This window comes from Glandiceps talaboti, chromosome 16 (genome assembly GCF_964340395.1).
Source record: "Glandiceps talaboti chromosome 16, keGlaTala1.1, whole genome shotgun sequence".
Taxonomy (NCBI): Eukaryota; Metazoa; Hemichordata; class Enteropneusta; family Spengelidae; genus Glandiceps; species Glandiceps talaboti.
This window is the reverse complement of record NC_135564.1, coordinates 299,186-319,054: the sequence shown is the minus strand read 5'-3', so window position 1 is coordinate 319,054 and position 19,869 is coordinate 299,186. Positions and strand designations below refer to the sequence as shown.

The 19,869-nt window shown below is 33.5% G+C and overlaps 1 long non-coding RNA gene across 1 annotated transcript; it reads left to right on the top strand.

The window, feature by feature from the left end:
- The first annotated feature begins 260 nt into the window (after positions 1–260).
- On the top strand, positions 261–19,545 carry LOC144447254 (uncharacterized). Its single transcript, XR_013482005.1, has 3 exons — positions 261–347; positions 5,164–5,273; positions 19,528–19,545. It is a non-coding gene; the product is annotated as an uncharacterized LOC144447254 (long non-coding RNA).
- The last annotated feature ends 324 nt before the right edge of the window (positions 19,546–19,869 follow it).

Sequence of the window (19,869 nt, the reverse complement as noted above, 5' to 3'; positions counted from 1 at the left end):
TGCATCCATATTTAAGACGGGCAAAGATGCTGACAATCCTCTTTGGTGGAAATAAGCCAAAGGCATGGAATAAATCATACTTAGATGTGTGCTGTAGACATATTGTGTGAATTATACATGTATAAAGAGAAAGGTAGCACTGTGTGAATATATTATTAGATTGGAGTAGTCACACCTCTAGTATGAGTCATACATAAAATACATGTAGATGCAAGGCAAATTGAGCTGCACACAGTGTCACATGTGTACTGGGGATTATGGATGTTTTAGTCTAATAAGAAGTGCATGAAGAGTCTTCAGAAATTTTAATCTTTTTATGAAGCTTCCAGTGAATGAACCATACTCAGGTATATTTCCACTTTTTCAATGCATTGCTATACATATTTTACATGCGTCTTTTACAGTTAAGTTTGATGATTGGTGTTTTTCTATGGATTTTTTAAGGATTTTTAATCTTGTTGACAGACATGGTGGCGATATACATTTTGTATTTCTTTGCATGTGGTTATGATTTTGCTGCAGCAGTATCTCTGTAGCTGGTATGTTTTTCTGTTATTCTATTGTGTAGCACAATTAAGTATGGTATGGTGTGAGTTTTATCTTTCACGCAAAGAAAGATATTTGAGAGTTTTATGGTATAGCTAACAATAGCATTTCATGTTTTCAGTGTAAATTAATGGATGACAGACACGTTAGTTTGAGTGAACACATCACCTAATTGTCTACTGTATTGCTGAAAATAGTACCTGTAAGTTCTGTTTACCACATGGTATGTAATAATATTAATATACATGCATATACATGTGTTATCTATGTGACTTGCATATGAAACCATTTTGATAGATATTACAATCACGTATCCATAAATGAACATTTAGTATTGACAATAGAGGACAGACATTGCATTGTTGAGGAGCATGGCAGAGCAGCATTTGTAGGCCGTATTGCTCTATGAAGCAATGGAATTGAGAGAGGGAAATAGTAGGAATTTGGCAGGGTGAGTAATTGTTTTATATAAAACATGATAAATGGAATTAATATTCCCATTTATGATGAAGGCAAGGCAAGTACATGTCTTGAGTAAAAGAACATTTAGAAAAATTATTTTGAAATGTCTAATATACACAGTGTATTTTCCTTTCGATGAGGGCAGTTGTAAAGTTGTAGAATGATAGGGATGTGAAATGGTGAATAGAAAAACTGGTTTTGTTAGGAAAAGAGAAAGACAAACTCAAGAGTTTTGAGACTAAGGAAATGCAAATGAAGAAGGAAACATATATGTAGGATGGCTATATATTGGTATTGTTTAGATTTTATTACTTGGTTGTCTAGTTTTTAAACAATTTAGAATGTAAATTACATTGGTGTCAGTCTCCGAAAATGCTTTTTCTTTAAAGAAGGAATTAAACAAGTGATGTAATTCTGTATGAAGAAGTTAACCTGATAAAATGAGGTCCTACATTGTTGATGATATCAACGTTTTCATTGCAAGTAGAATTATCATCTCTATTACACATCATTCTTGGGAACCCGTATAATTTTTCTGATATGGCAGTATATTTTTGTACTCCTTCTGATGTGGCAGTATATTTTTGTACTCCTTCTGATGTGGCAGTATATTTTTGTACTCCTTCTGATGTGGCAGTATATTTTTGTACTCCTTCTGATGTGGCAGTATATTTTTGTACTCCTTCTGATGTGGCAGTATATTTTTGTATACCTTCTGATGTGGCAGTATATTTTTGTACTCCATCTGATGTGGCAGTATATTTTTGTATTCCTTCTGATATGGCAGTATATTTTTGTATTCCTTCTGATGTGGCAGTATATTTTTGTACTCCTTCTGATGTGGCAGTATATTTTTGTATTCCTTCTGATGTGGCAGTATATTTTTGTATTCCTTCTGATGTGGCAGTATATTTTTGTATTCCTTCTGATATGGCAGTATATTTTTGTATTCCTTCTGATGTGGCAGTATATTTTTGTACTCCTTCTGATGTGGCAGTATATTTTTGTATTCCTTCTGATGTGGCAGTATATTTTTGTACTCCTTCTGATGTGGCAGTATATTTTTGTATTCCTTCTGATGTGGCAGTATATTTTTGTATTCCTTCTGATGTGGCAGTATATTTTTGTACTCCTGATGTGGCAGTATATTTTTGTATTCCTTCTGATGTGGCAGTATATTTTTGTATTCCTTCTGATGTGGCAGTATATTTTTGTATTCCTTCTGATGTGGCAGTATATTTTTGTATACCTTCTGATGTGGCAGTATATTTTTGTACTCCATCTGATGTGGCAGTATATTTTTGTACTCCATCTGATGTGGCAGTATATTTTTGTATTCCTTCTGATGTGGCAGTATATTTTTGTATTCCTTCTATTGTCTATGAATATGATCTAATATACATCCAACAATTTCCATAGCAGCCTTTACTGTGCATATCTTCTTACAAGCAGACAATGATTAAAATGTGAAATATATAATCTTCCACAACACTGGGAAATAATGATGCCTGTTGGAAGGTGCCGGAAAAGAGGCTGTAGTTTATGGCGATATTCTCAGAGCATTTGAAAGTTCAGTTCCTGTTACTACTGGGAGCTTTACTGATGCTAAATTAACCATTTGAGACCCCAAGGTAACTTTACTTGACGAGCCCATTTGAAAATGATGAATAATGTATGTTTATGCCTTGGGAGACACAAAGTTTTTGTAATGATGTCAGAAACAACAGAAAACTATCTTTTCATATGCAGTTCAAGTTACCAAGTTTTAATACTTACAACAACTGTACAATATTGCAGTAAGCATAGGTTTCTTGATTTTTATATATACGCTTCAGTGATTTATCACATCACTGACCCAAATCTGCCAAACAATACAGTTAGGTAATATGATATTAACAGTGAATTCTAATTAGAATTTAGATAATATTGGGTAGACGTAATGTACAATCAATTGTTAAATTGTTTTTAAAGTGTAATTCATCATTTCTCAGGTGTACATTGTATAAAATGATTTGTCAGTTCAGGGCTTCCAATGAAAATGTGCAGAGAGATGGGATTTGCATATAAAGGAAACACATTGACTTCAACAAATGATTGTCTTATTTTGTTTCCTCAAAATAATTGACAGGAATGTTTTATATTCGCTGGCCTCAGGGTGAACCCAAAAGTGACATTTGTGGCTCATATTTTATTCATGTAATATCCTGTAACCTACAGTTATTCATTGTCTCGACATCACACAAGTAATGTATGTGTGTACATGTACTTGTGATCTTCTTGAAGATGGATGTAGGAATATAAATAAAATCAATAAATTAGCTCTCATATCACTGTGGATAAATAATGAAATGAATAAGTGTGTTTTGATATTGTGGGGTGACATGCCACACCAAAATATGGATAACTAAATTTACAGTCCACGTCTCCCTGTGGACAAATCATGAAATGAATACTGTGTTTTGATATAATATTGTGGGATGGGTGACAAGCCACACATAAAAACAGATAACTGAATCATAAATTGATCATAGCTTACAAAGGCAGATCATGCTATAAATAAGTTGTTGTCATTTTCAGACACATGCTCTACATAAATATAGTCAAACCAAATTTTTAAAATGATTATAACAAGTCACTGGAAAAAGATTTCCATACACACGTTTGAAGACATGCTTCACAGTTAATTATTCATAGCCCACATGTCACTGTGGACAAACCATACTGTTAATACTATATTTCATACACATGTTGTAAAGGGACATGCTTCTTATAAAAACAGATAACTGAATTATAAAATGATATCCCAACATGTACACCATGTATGACATTACCATTCATTTGCATCATACATGTACATGTACATACATGTGTATTGCACGGTTGTTTTAGTGAGTCTATATTTATTTCTGGTTGATTGAACAATTACGATAGACCCATTCATGTGTATAATGGAGGCAAATTAAAAGTGGAATATTTTGTTACACAATATCTGCATCTTTGCCATTTCATTTAGTTCTATAATTGTGTAATATACCTGGTTTTATGACTTCTGTTGTATTATTTGTACATTTTGAAGAGGTCCCAATGGAATTTTGTATTCCACACAAGGTTTCATAAGAAATTGTTTGGTATTAATAGCCCACAGGTATAAAACATGTACACATACAAAAGTGTATATGAGCCTTTTAAACTTTAGATCTTTCTTTAAGTCTTTGTCTTTAAAGGCCCATGATTCAGTCCTCAGTTGTCTCATAGTGATACCTTATCAATGGGATTAGGTACATGTCATTCTTTTATTTAGAAAAACTTTCTATATCTCAGCCAGACAATTTTCTTTCTCCCCATATTTTCATTTCAATTTGACATTAGCCTTTATCCTTTGTGTTCACATACACATATAGTGCTATATCTGTGGACATGTACATGTGATGTATGTACCTGTTTGATGCCATCCAGTGTTTCCCTGGGAGAAATGATGGAGTCAGCATAAAACATTTACATTACAAAAGAATATACATGTAATTGTATTGTTATATAATTCAGTTGTATTAATCGTTGTCACAAAATCATGGGCTGGAACTTGCTACTTGTAATGTCATTGGTATAGTGTAGTATTAGTATCATGCTGTGGTATTTACTGAATGTGATTTTCTGTAAATGACACTTTGCTGTAGGGGAAAGATTTCAACATTTTCACCAGTGCAACAAATACCATATTTATACCACTTATCCACATATTTCAAATATTAATGTAACACAACACAATACCATCAGGAACATATTCCTGTAAGTGCTGAAGGTAGGTGACACTTTGACTTGCATAACTTTACTTCTTTATGGTGACCAAAGTAAATTTTCATTCTTGTCCTTGCCTTTACTTCAGTGTCATCAATGAGTGTTTGCATTATGTTTAGTCCAGTCAACTATCCAAACCACCTTGAAGTGTTTTGGTTGTAAATTATGTTTGTCTTGTGGTACAGTTATGTGTTTATATTACAATGCTTGTAGTGCCTTTTAACCTCCATGTGTGTATGCACCCACAAAACCAAACTATGAGGGTTTGATGACAGATTGAGTGTGATTATAATCCACTAAATCAGTGCTTTGTGTTCAACCACTAAATCAATGCTGTCTGTATTGTTGATATCATTGCAGACTCAGACATAATAGTGTACAGAGTGACTGTGTATCAAGTATTGTATTTACAACTCAGCTGGCTTGGTTCATAGCTACACTGCTGACAAAGTGTGTTCCTTGGACTCTTGGTAAGTTTAAAAATAGTGTATAGATAGTGAATGAAAGTTATCAGTTCATTTGATGTTCCTGGGTATTAAATACACTGTAAATGTATGGCATGATGAGTGTGTATCGATTACTATCATTAAGTCTTACATTTCAACTTGTCTAGTTTGGTTCATAACTAAATACTGGCCAACACAAAGTGTGTTTCTAGGTAAAGCTAAATAACAGTTTATAGACTAAGAGTGTTTATCAAATCTTCTATCTACAACTCAGCTGGCGCAATGATACACTGGCCCCAAAGTGTGTTTCTAGTGTAACTTAATTTGTGTGTGTGTATCATCAAATCTTATATCTACAACTCAGCTTGGTTCCTAGCTACACTAGTCACGAAGTGTGTTTCTAGTGGAATTGAGTGTAGGATGGTTAATTTAATACAGGGTGCGTGTGTATTCTACAACTCAGCTGGCTTGGTTCACAATTAACTACAGTGGCTATGAAGTGTTTCTCACCAAGGGTTAAAGTATAGGTCAGCTCTGTTTTGTCTAGAGAGTTTGTAGGATTGTGATGGAAATACCAAGATCTGCATGTATGTTTGTATAAGTTTAGTTTACAACTGTTCATGGTATGTTAAATAAATTCTGAATCTAGTCTCCATCTACTAGAGACCTGCTTTGCTCAGATCTCAAAGATTTGTACAGAAATGATGGTAATTGTAATGCTCACATTGGTCTATTGAAAGAAGGACATAATTCCTATGTTACAACCAGTGGCAGGTAAGCATTTACAAGTGGACCTTCTTGCTTTGTGTGATGGGATGTTGGTAATGTTGTAAAGTTCAAATTAGGATTAAAGTTTAGTTGTAAAAAAAACCAGTTGTCTGGCAGAGCTATAGAGGAACTTGGTCCAGAATACAAGAATTATCCAATATAATCCTCATGGTTCTTCTGATAAGATTGAACTCGTGCAAGAACCTGGGATTGAGTCATAGGCCTTTAATGAATATGGTGGACGTCTAGTAATACTGTGAAAAGTCAAGTGAATGATATGAAAGCCATGCAGTCATCCTGATGGCAGACCTTTTTGTTTATTTAATTCAACCAAGGTATGCTTCCTTTCCTTTTTAATTCAAGAGAAATTAATTGAAAGAAAACATCAGAGTAGGAAGTCAAAAGCAATAAGTTTATAAAGCCACCACAAACCATACATTGGTTAGAATAAGTGCTGATACTATAATAAGTCAATGTATTGTTAGAAAGCAATACACTTTACTGAAAATGTTGATACTAGAAGTTGACATTACTGAGAAATCAATTAGTCAAGTACATGTGAGTCTGTAGTTTGGGTTTTTACACTTGACAAACACTAAGTACTTGATGGCTCTTATTGATTTTGTCTCAATATCTCATCTTCATAGATAATCAACTTAGCTGTGGGTATTAGCAGAACAAAGGAAAAACCGCTGCAACTATACAAATACATGTGTTTGCCAGACTGTACCTTTGTCAAATGCTTGGAGTCACATTTATATGTTTATCCTCTTACTGTAAATATTTTAATGCTCTTCTTATGACCATGATAATTCCCTTTTGATGTGAGAGTGCAAACATTAGGATCAGAAACTTGTTTTTAGTCATTTGTATTTAAATATTTTAATGCTCTTCTCATGGCCATGATAATTCCCTTTTGATGTGAGAGTGCAAACATTAGGATCAGAAACTTGTTTTTAGTCATTTGTATTTAAAGTCCATGAAACGTATTAGTGAAACTACTACATACCGGGGGTACATGTACATGTACATCTAAGGCACTCTGTTCTTAAGTTATTGTTTAGCAGTATTGTCTTTTATCTGTACACATTACTCATAGAAATTAAACATAATTTCTTTCCATTATTTGATGCAAACATTTGGAGTAGAAGTTTGAACATTTTTATGGTTTTTTTTTGTCATTTTGATTTAATGAAACTACCTGGTGGTCTAAGTCACTATGGACCTGTATTGGTGTGATGCTGTCGTTTTAACTAGTATGCATAACAGAGAAAGGCTACATAATTTTCTTGTTTGAAAGTAATTTCCGTGTTTAGATTAGCAGTCTGAAGATTTGGTGTATTTTTGATCATTTGAATATTACTTTGCACTGTATACAGTGCTTCCACATAATTATTTACTTTTGCTATGAGAATCCAAACATGTTGATTTGACATATAATACATTTTTGGTTTCATTATAATTGTCGTTGTTTATAAAAGTCACTCTGATCATTTATAGTTTCAATACTGTATACATTATCCATTATAAAGAGATTCCAGATAATTCAGTGCTAACATTTGGATAAAAAGTTTGAAGGTTTATGTACTTTAACCATGGCCTTCCTAGTTTGGATGCCAATGTGGTCTCTAACTAAACATGCGAGAAGAGGTGTAAATCATAACAATACCGTATTGGAACTAGACTATGGCCTTCCAGTATGTGGTGACCATGTACTACTGCTTTTTTTCTTAGCACAAATATAATACAGGTTCAGTACTCAATATTGCTATAAGCATTGCTGTCTGTGTCTGTGTCTGTGTCTGTGTCTGTGTCTGTGTCTGTGTCTGTGTCTGTGTCTGTGTCTGACTGACTGACTGTCTGTCTCTGTCTCTGTCTGTCTGTCTGTCTGTCTGTCTGTCTGTCTGTCTGTCTGTCTGTCTGTCTGTCTGTGTCTGTGTCTGTGTCTATGTATGTGTATGTGTACAATGTATTTGCATGCATCTGAGTGTGCAAGACAGAGCAAAAAAAACCTTGAAGAAACTGGTTCGATCTCATTCATTGACATATGTATTGGATCAAGAATGTTATATTTGGTAAAATTAACCTTGGGCTTTATTGAAAAACTGAAGGGCAGATTGATCTTTAATTATATATTATGTGTATATATACTTATAAATGTATTTGCCTGTTGTAGATCTTTGCCATAAACAACCATTTGAAAAAGATAAACAAAAGCAAAATAACAAAATGAAAAGAAAAATATGAATTTATGACTACATTTAGAAAAGTACAATATCTTGTGTATTATTCTACATTTTGTACTTGACAAAGTTAGGTCAACATATCAGTAACATTGAGCTATGTGTGTTGTTTATGGAAAGTAATTGATATCACTACATGTAATTTTCACCAAATTCTCACTGGCAATCTGTGTGTATGTACATGTAACACCTCTATGACTGACAGCTGCAATATTGTGTGAAATGGCAAGTCTGTGATAAATCAGCAAGGATGTAACACCTAGGGGTCAGGGGTCAACACAATACTGACAGCAAGTTTATACCACCCAATTAATACTGGCATTGAACTGGTACCACTAGAAAGCCATTATGAAATAATCTGCTTGAATATTACATGTACTGTATATCCAAACTGATTAGTGAAGGTTGTTGAAGTTGTTATCTATGTATCTAAGGAAAATCAGAATCTAATCTATAGAAAGATGAAATAACATATTGTGAGTTTTGTGTATTAGGCTTCAGCAACATTGTAGAATCTGATTCTGTATGGTGTGTGTGTGTGTGTGTACACTAGTGTTGAAAGATATTCCAGCAGCATATGCAGCTCATTATCTCTCAGTTGGATCTTTTACATGTCTGTCAGCATCTTTATTAACCAGCTGTGAACATGAAACACTATCCGTACAACATTCAGTAGGTCCAATGTAGGGCAATCACAGGAAAGGCAAAGTTTCAGATTTACAATGTATGTCAGTAGGTTCTATACTGAACCAGTTTTAATATAGCTAGTCTACTGGTATGACTTGGTTGTTGATTTACTAGAAATAATTATGATACACTAGCCCTGTAATAAGTGTCTATCAGTATCACTGACAACATGATATAGTATGCACATCATATAGTCTTATCATTGATTTTCAAATGTAGAGAGGTAGCCCAGAGACTTAATATCATTGGCTTTTAATTCTAGCAGTCCTCCATAAACACTAGATTTGGAAACCAGTGACAGTCTTTAGGCTATTTAACAGAACAATGACTTGAGTTTCTGATTTTGACAACCTGGCTAGTATCAATCTGATTTTGCACTGGGCTTGGTTGGTATTAACATTGGGCTATAACCCATATAGTGCAGGTGCTACCCTTCCAGCTGCTAGCACATGATGCTGATGAGGTGTTGTGTTAGTGCCAGCCAAAGAGCTAGTCACATTGCTAGCCTTGTCAAACAGTTATTCTTCACAACTGTGCACTTCAGAGTATAACAATGCCAATAGACAGATGATAGCTACGTGTATCTTGAACACATATGCCTTCTTGTAAATGAGAGTATAAAAACTACAAATCATTTCAAACCCAACAGACAATTGACTCACAATGTTATGTGCAAAAATGAAATAATTTACAAGTTAGAAAGATAATATATTATTAATCAGAGAAAGAAAACTGTAATTTCCTCATTTCGAGATTTATGTTGTCACAAACCAAACATGTAGTTTATTAATAATTCATGACAAACTGACATCATCCAGTTGAGACAAGATATTGATACTTTTCTCATAATCCAGCTGTTCGTATAAGATGAGAATCATAGGGCCACCTAACATGATGAGAAGGGATGATACATATTGATATGAATTTAAATTTAACCATAATTTTATATTATACTTTGTCTTTTCTCTGTCGCATTGATGAAATAAAATAAATGCTATTAATAAAGCCCCATTATATTAGAATGGTAGGGAATAGGAAATTAAGTTAACCTAAAAGCTTTATGTCATCAATTCCCTAGTGAAATGTGAGGTCAATTTGGAGATACAAAATTAAAATACCTTCAGTTTATTTCCTTTCCTAATCCATTTACAGATAAAAGGACTGTCACCATACATTAGTGATTTATCATACACAGGATGGTTGAGTAGATTGTACATGTTTCAGGCTTTTATGTTTTCTATAAAAGTCAAATTAATTATGATTTTCAAACTTATTGAGTCTCCCCCCCCAAAATGTTTTTACTGGTGTTCTATTCCTAAATTAATTGATATACAGGAAACAATAAGTTGATCAGAATTTTATTTGTTGTTACTGCTAATTGTTGACACCTTTATCAAGATGCAAATGTAGTCAGTGCTTAAAACCTCAGTTCAGTCTTGATGCCCATGTCTGTGGATTTTTGCTGTGGTGATACTTCCTAAAATACCATACTTATAAAATCCATTCAAAGTTAATGTACCTGGAGTTCATTCCAGGTTGTATGTAGAATCTGATACTAAAACAAAGCAGTGGTACATAATAATACATCATATATATCATGTATATGTACAGTGTAGAACTTAGTCTAGACAAGTGTTGTATTATTCACATATTAAATCTGTCAAACATATTTGTGCTGCACAAATGTCATAGCTGCATGTACATTTTGTAAGATACTAGACCAGGTACACTATAATATTGGATATAGTTTCATATTTGAAGTGGAAATTCAGTTTGACTATAGTATTGAAATTGTCGTGGACTATATATATAATACTTGTTACTAAGCTCTGAACCAATATCAAGGTAGCCCCACTATCACTTGTCTATTGGTTTAGAAGTTAATACTTCATTGAGAATGGGATTGCTTTAGATTAATGATAATAATGTTGGTTTGTGCTCAAATTGCTTTATAATTATTATACCCTGGCATGGATCTATATGCATGTATAGTGGCACAACAGCTCTTTATACTTCAACTCCCTGGGGAGCATACAATCCATTGCAGCCTTTATAAGTGCATAGGATTAAAGCATTCACATTGCAAGCTCTATCCTACCAGGTACCCAATTATATAGCTGGGTTGACTGAGGCACAGTCGTGGTTCAAATCTTGCCCAAGGACTTTAGCCGCTCAGATTTTTAAAGAGCAGTGATGGGTCTTGAACCTGCAACCTGCCGATTCCAAGCCGGCCACTCTTAAGTTCTAACCATTCACCCATAATGACTCCTCATTGAATTTAGTCCTTAACACGGTTCTACATGTTTGTTCCTGTTGGGTGAGTTGAGTCATGTAATGTTACCTGTTGGAGTACTGCACTCAGTATGTATAACACCAAGCCAGTACCATTCAAACCAATCTGATTAAAATCTGACGTGGTGAAAGCGGCAAGATGTCTTTATTAACTCTATTTCCATCGCTCAAACTGACTGCTCTTTAAAAAAATATTACATTGCTACTCTCTTCCATATGGTTCTCTTCAGGGTTCTTTTAATAATGGACTGCTTGCTTGCACATGTGTGCAGAACATAAGCCATGATTCACTGCAACATGTGTATGTGATAGCAATAACTGTTAGTATGAAAAAAGTAGCAGGCAATATGGGATAAGAAATTGAGGTTGGTGAATGTGTTCTGAATGATACCAGATCAATCATTCAACATACGAGCCTATAGCCAGTTAAAAATTTAGGCTTGAATTGGATATTTACTAGTATGTAGCAGCTAGTTGTGTAATGTGCTAGAACTTATATCTACAGGTGAATATACTCTCAAGAATTACATGTAACAGGTTGGATATGTGGTAGGAATACACTGCATTGTTTTTTGTAAGGAATGTAATGTTTACAGTTTATATGGTACATTGTCTTCCTTACTGCTGTGGAGAGTCTCATGGTTAGAAAAAAACAAAACATTCAGAAAGCACATCTGAATAATGCATTTACAAAGGTAGTATTGAACATATATATATAATTCTTTTTAGCATTCGTGTTCAACTTGTAGATTGAGTTTCGCACTACATTGTATTATTTCTTGAAAATATAAGGAAAATGTGAACAACAAATCAAAATAACTGCAACCATTATACAGCAGTACTAAGGTATGTTAATCTTTATGAATGTATATCCTGGTGTGTAGTAGTACATAAATAATAAAAAGGATAGTGCCAGCTTATTATAATTTCTGGTCTATGATAACCACAGATGTCAAAAACTGAGTTTGACAGTATTGTCAACTATTCATGGCATAATCCAAATGATGTGGTGCTAGACTTATGCTTTCAAATAAGTACCCCATCTGTTGCAAGCATTTTGGCCAGAGCTTTTAAAGATCAATAACGCTGAAAGCATAGCTTAACTAAATGTGTAGGATTGAAGTGCTAACTTAAAGTTGATAGCATTTTCATGTCAGACTGAGTCCTTTTAACAACAACAATTATATTACTGTACCCATGAAAGTACTTTCACTGAAAGGATGCTAGCTGTACATCACTATATTCAATGAAAATGTCAGTAAATTGAAGTTTGCTTTATAGCTTGTCTGTATTTAAATGTCAGATTTTGTTTCATAGCGTATTCAAGATTGTGTGAATGGCTTTAATCTGTAAGTTGATGTAAAAATAGAGAATATTCAATATCGCAAACGTTTATATTGTTGAATACCTAATTTTGTATTGTAACGTTCTTTGGCCATTTGTCATGTTTCTGTCTAAATTAAATCCCAGTTGATATACTGTTTCTTTTGGTTCAACTTTATGTGTAGCTGTTGTCAAATCAATAGAAGTGTTATACAAAAAGTGCTGAAGTCTAGATGAATGGAAATCTTTCAAGAAGAAAATACTGACCACAATATACTGTATCACACAGTATATATGTGAATTAAAACAGAGAGAAACCAAGAGAAAAACTGTAATGATCTTTGATGATTACTTCATGTAAGTACATCTTACTAGGTGTGCCATAGTACAATGTAGGTAAAAAGGTTAACACAATAGTATTACATTCTTGAATGCTGAGTGGGATTTTGACTCTTGATTTTTATCAGTTGTTGGTATCAGATGCACACTTCAATGACGATGTGACAAATTTCAGTGTTGATTGCAGATGACTACACTATACCTGAGTAGAATTATCATTTACATCTACTGTATGCATCTTGAATTTGAAAATGAAAGTTTTCTGAAGAACTTTGTTAGTATTTGCATTCATAGAAGAGTACTCATACAGATTTCAAACAAACTTTTGTAACTTTTTCGCTACTCTGCTAGTTACTTTGTGTGTATTTGCAAAGTACATAGAACCCTCAATGGAAGTGTTCCAAGCCTTGTAATTTGTTACAGGGATCTGGGTTGAAAACACTTTTAATACTGCTGTTAGAGAATAGAAAAGGGATATACCAATACCTGCAGGGAATTAGGGCACATTTTAACTGCTTTAACCTGTCCTTAACAAAAAACCATGATAACTAAAAATATGTATGTGCAAATGTAAAAACGGGTATGTGCAAATATATACATATATATAGATACATATAGTTATTTAAAAATTACAAATAAAGTAGTGAATTCACAGTGTGCAGCTTCATACAAATTGTTACAGTACTTGTAAACTGTTTTTGGGCATCAGACTTCAGACTCAATCAGCATCAAATCTCATACTAAGTTAAGATATCCCTGGAAATGTGGATATCAGCATTAAGTCTCATTTTGTACTAAGATAATGTCAGTACTCTACAGATCAAGCCTCAAACATGTCTTCAGGGTAACACTGTAATGACCCATGCCTGTCAAATATTCACCCTGAGTTGTGAAAAGTCACAGACAATGTGGACAACATTGCTTGTTCCATGTGTTTGTGGTGATAGGCTATGATAAAGCAGTACACATGAGAAAACATTTACATTTACAGTTCAGGGCAGTCTCTGAATATTGTGTTTCAATTGATACATGATGTACATATACATATCATGTATGTAGTATTGTATTAAACATTGTTTTCAAGTCAGTATGGGTGTGTACATGTATACAATGTATAGCATCTTTAAAGCCATGGTTGATTGATATATTTTAGCAGTTTTGGTCAGACAGTCTGTGTTTTTTAGATGAGTTACTTGGTAATTTGAAGTCCTTAATGATTTTATTTTTTTGAAGATTTTTTCCAACGCTACATATAAATGTTAAAATATGTAATATCACAGTTGTCTTATCAATAAATGTATGAAATATTAACATATCAAAAGTGTTGAAATTTAGAGTACATATGATAACTGGAACTGCTCTGACACACATTCTTGGTCTGCAAGGATTTGTACTGGTCAGTATAGAATGTATGTAGTTAGTCATGTCCTCTTTACCATGGTAACGGTGTGTAAAATGTGAGTTGTGGATTTCCTAGCCATCACTTTGTTATAGTGTCTATATGTACATGTATGATATGTACCCTAATATGAGATTGATCATTCGATTCAAATTAAGATATTCTATTACATCTAATGGGTTGCCATGGTAATCACTTATCTGAAATTACCACTTGTAATTCAAATCTCTTGTAGACATAGGCCGACACATATTAATCATATTTAAAAAAAATCTGATTAATGTGTGCATATTCCATCTCGTTTTATAATGATGACAGAAATAAGACTTTGTTGACATTTCATTTCATAATGATACACATGTACCTTGTTGATATTATTCTCTTTGAAGAGACTATAGTCAAATACTAATTCAAATAAAAAGAAGGAAAGAAAATATTAAATATATATACAAATGATTATTAAATGTAAATCACATAATTATATGTATAATTATATCATATTGTATATTGAATCTTGGGTAAGTACTGAAGTTTGAAATGTACCCTTTACCTTCATTGTCTATTTATTTTTTGAAAGGATGAAGCACATACATTTTGTATTTCACCATATGTACATACACCCAGTACACATTGTAAATGTATTTTGTATAAATGTGTACACCCTTATGAAAATTTAAGGCCTCATGTTCTTTCCTGCACTATAGTGTGTACAGCTCTGCACAGGTTAAGGTACAGCATATGTTCTATTTGTGTGTGACACTGTATGTTTCCATATTATTCATTGCAATCTGAAATCTGATTGAATAAAAGACGTTACCTGTAGTTTCACTTTGCTTTACAATGTATTTATTATTTTCATGTCCATTGCCATTATAAAGGTCCAGTTACACGTGGCAACCCAATAAGCAATGCATTAAACAATGTGACGGTCGAATTGTCTCATGTACAAATATAATTGCAGGGCCTTGGGATGTTGCTAGGTGCGTTGGAAGGAATCTGACATATCAGATTTTCTACAGCTCATCACAAGTTGCTTCTCGAGTTGCTTGATGAATTGCCCCATGTAGCCACTTTGTCGCGTCGCAGTCAGTAACCTTTGATATGTGCCCATGTGTTAAATGACGTTCAATGTTATGACCGCCATATTTTTAGTATAAATATTCTATGTAAGCAAGTATTTTTGGTATAATTTTGATTTATCACCATGATTGCCACTTATCACTTGTATTATAACGTTTATGACTGCTTGATCTCTGTTGAATGTCACTTAATTTCAAACTTAAATGCAAATAGTGATGTCAGAATGAATATCATCACAGTAAATGAACTTCAACTTGACTATAGTTTTACTATCAATATGTCTACAAGTTTTCAGTCATTTTATGGCATAGTAATTTTATAACTTTTGTTATAATTTGTTGCCACTAGAAAACTTGACCTTTACTATTGACCTGTAACCTTTATATTGTCTATGCATGTGCAAGAGTTTGCTTTTTGACGAGTGAAGCAACTTCATGGATGGACTCTGTCTTAGTTGCTAGCCTCTTGCATGCGACGAATTGCTTCATGCGTCACCCTGTCTAACTGGGCCTTAACAAGTGTGGTATGAGTCAAGTGATATTGTAATTTTGCTTTATCTGAATACTGCCATTCAAATCTTGCACATCAGTGTTTACCATACATGTACATGTACCTATCATTAGTATCAGGATTTGAGAATCATTGCATACAAAATGCTAGTGGTGGAAGGGAGGCAAGGATCCTCATCAACAACAACAACATGATACCAAGGGTGTTATTTTATTAGCTACAAAATCCTAATTTGACAAGCAGGAAGATAGGAGTCATTAAATTTATTACTCTCATAGAAGAAGCTGACAAGATATTTTAGGTATAAACTGAAAATACAGGGAGTAAAAGAGCAAACGCACAATATTCAGTACATTAACCCTTCTTCTAAAAATTATTAGAGTTTAATCAAAGTCATTTGGCAATGGTCATTTCATGAATTAACTATGATATTTGATGTTTGATTATTATGCAAAATATTTTAAAGCGTCAAGTGGCACTCCAGTGGTATTGATTCCAAATTACCTAATAATGTATCTTAGAATGCTACATTTTTAAAGTGTTTTCTTCTACTTTGTGTGTAATCACTGTTTAACATATATCAATTTAATATGAATACTTGTATCAAGTTATTAATAAGGCTTTTATAACTATAATTAAATTTTCTGTATGATTCATACTTTACTGTTACTAAGGTCAGGAAGCAAGAGGATATTATTCATATGTCTGCAGGTACATAGTTTCTGTCTGTATTAGATACAAATTTATTAAATTAATCATGTATGAATGATTCAGATTTTCATAAAGATGATTGCAAATTGAGTGTAACTATACAAAGAGTGATATACATGTATATATATGCAGCTGGACACTTCTTTGTTTGTACATGATATGTATAATTGAATATCTGGAGAATTTTGGCAAATGTACTTGTAGAGTTTCACAGTAAATGTGTTTGGTGCAATTACAATACACTGAGATATCCTTGAAGGCTTGAGTAAGATTTGAACCACAATTGTGCTTCAGTCAACCAAGCTGTATAATTGGGGACCTGGAAGGAAAGAGGTTGCAATGTGAATGCTTTAATCCTATGGGCTTCCAGAGGCTGCAATGGATTGTATGTTGAGGAAGTTACTACATGTATAGTGCCATTGCAGTGATATACACTTGTAGGTGTCTGTGCTAGGGGTAATAATTGAACAGTGCTATGATCATGACATCTATTGCTGAAGGCATATTATTATCGTAATCAGATTCATATTGCAATCGGATTCATATTTGTATATCCTCTGTTGATGTAATTATGACACACCAAACTTGAAAGAATATACTACGGTCTTGGAGTTTTATTTTACTGTTGAGTTTCAACCGACTAAGTTATAGAAGTTTTTTATGTGTGTGGAAGGGGTCGTTTTTAGTTTGATGAATGAGAAATTCTTAGAGGCCTCTAGAGTCCTGTATTTGAATTGCAAGATATTGAAGAACCCTTGAAAGCTGCTATGAGGTGACATCAACTTTGATGGACTTGATGAGTCATAGAATATCCTACATGCATGTCCATAAGATTTGAATAGATCTACATAGCACATCTGCAGTGTTTTTTGTATTCCAAAATATTGGGCAGGGGTTGTAAATTAAAAATATTTCATAGAATATTGATTATATGTTACCTCTAGTGATAGAGAGGGTAAAATCTTATTATAATTCACACAATGGGAATATCTTTACATCACATAACAATCATCATTACTTTGAGAGGTTGATCCTCTGAGATACTTCATGGCTACATCTTTCACAACGTCACTACCTTCATCCATGGTTTGACCATTTACTATAAACTGCAAGTCCAATTAAGCCCTCAATGTTACTTAAGACTATCCAGAAACGTCAATTGTTAAAAGCCCTAACACTACAAAAAGTAGTGATGAGTGAGCTTTGGAGAAACTTGTACAATGAAGGTTTCTTGTCAATTGTTTGACATTGCAGTTGCTATGAAATACTACTCTGGCAATCGAGGTTTCGGTTTACTAAGATAGATACAAGGTAAAAGTAATGTTGTTTGATGTGGTAGATTATACAATAGGCAGTTCCACTGTTGTGCAAATCTAATCACCCTTTGATTAAGATAGTGTAAACATTAGAAGTCCCCCAAAATGTACAGCAAATCATGGGAGTCATCAGAAACAACACCATACTACCATACTACCATACTCTGGGGACTATTAATCTAATGTCCATTCAGTAGCTTTTATCAACATGTCACAACAGTAGTTTTGGTTTGTGTTTATCTTAGTAAAATGAGACCTAGATTGCCAGAGTAGTAACTCAGAAGCCTTTTCTTGTACAGCTGTAGTTGAGGAATTGTTTCTTCAACATGTCACGTTTTACTGTACTTTAATGATCCAGACTGTTGTTTGTGTGAAGTACATGTAAGTAAATAGCTTTCACACAGTGACTACAGCTAAAACACACATTTAACACGTTGTAAAATGATTTCTAGATTTGTAGAATGATGGAGACAGAGTGACAATTTAAATTTGATGGTGTTAACATTCACTGTACATGTTTACTTCTTTAACTAAGTTCACACTTCAGAGCAACTAAAAACCCTCTTAGACTGAAAATGATGTGTTGAGAATATACAGATGACAGATTTGTGAGAGAATCAGGTGGGAAAGCTGACAAAGTGTAATACATCAATAAATAAAATGTTACTTTTGCTAATTGTTGGCATTAGTCTAACTTGACTGTTTACAGTGAACATGTTCAGAGAACAAGAGAACATGTACATGTAGCTATGAGTTGGTTGCTTGTAGAAATGTTAGGTACAATGTATGTTGCATTTGTACTTTAAATATCACCAAAGTTTTCCAAGTTTTGTGCAATTGCCTCTAGTAGTTTGTCAGTAGGATTAAGACATGAAAGAAAACACTAAGTGAGCTGTTTAGGATAATCTTTAGAATTGCTCAAGTTGATCTGATTCCAAACTATTTGGTTTCCAGTAAAGCACATTTACTATAATATAATGGACTTTGTGAGATAGCCATAATATGGGGTGAAAAAAATCCTCTAGTGGAGGAGAGAATAAAAATTGTACCAGCAATATATAAACATGTTTTATTTGTGTTTGAAGAAACTTGGAGGAGTAGTGTAATAATCTTGTGTACTGTACAATACTTATTGTTTTTAACTTGTGCAGTGATGTACAAAATATATGAATGAACAACTAGTTAAAGTCTCTGGAGACCAGACATTGATTGTCAAGAATAATGTACAGATGTGTACCCATAGTGACATTATTGTCAGTGGTGATGTCAGACAAATCAAGCTGTTCATAATCTTGACTACATACATGTACATGTGTACACAGCTGTACAGTAGTACAGACAAGTCCAGTTTTGTTAAACTCATAAATTGAACATATACTTTATGAGAAAGGGAATCTTATATGCTACTGAGTTGCAAGATGACACTAGACACTGAGTATAATATATATTTTAAGTTTTCACTGGGCATAACTAAAGCAGAATTTCAGTGAGCTCCAGACTTGTGGGTGAGGAATATGTGACACATATTGGAAAGATGACAGAGAACCTTGGCAGAATGTAATAAATGATGAAATAATAATAATATTCATTTATTTCTGTTTTGATTACAGATTTGAATAGACTGTGAATATTTGTATACATTTTGACAAGCCAGTAGTAATGAAATAAAATTGTAAGGTAAGTCTAATGCCTTGTTTTATTCATCTTTTCACCTTGGAATAATTCTTCTCTACTCTTTAAATAGCATTTGCATAAAATTTGTAATAAGAAAACAATGGAAACAATGACATCTATCACCTGCATTGTTGATTATTATTGCTGTATAAATTAGGCTCTTACAAACTTAAAGGAATCACATAGCCCATTAGTAGGAGCTGACCACTGTATGGCATTTTATGTCAGACATTTATTGTATGGAGATGTCATTATCTATGGAATGCTTTGTGTCATCA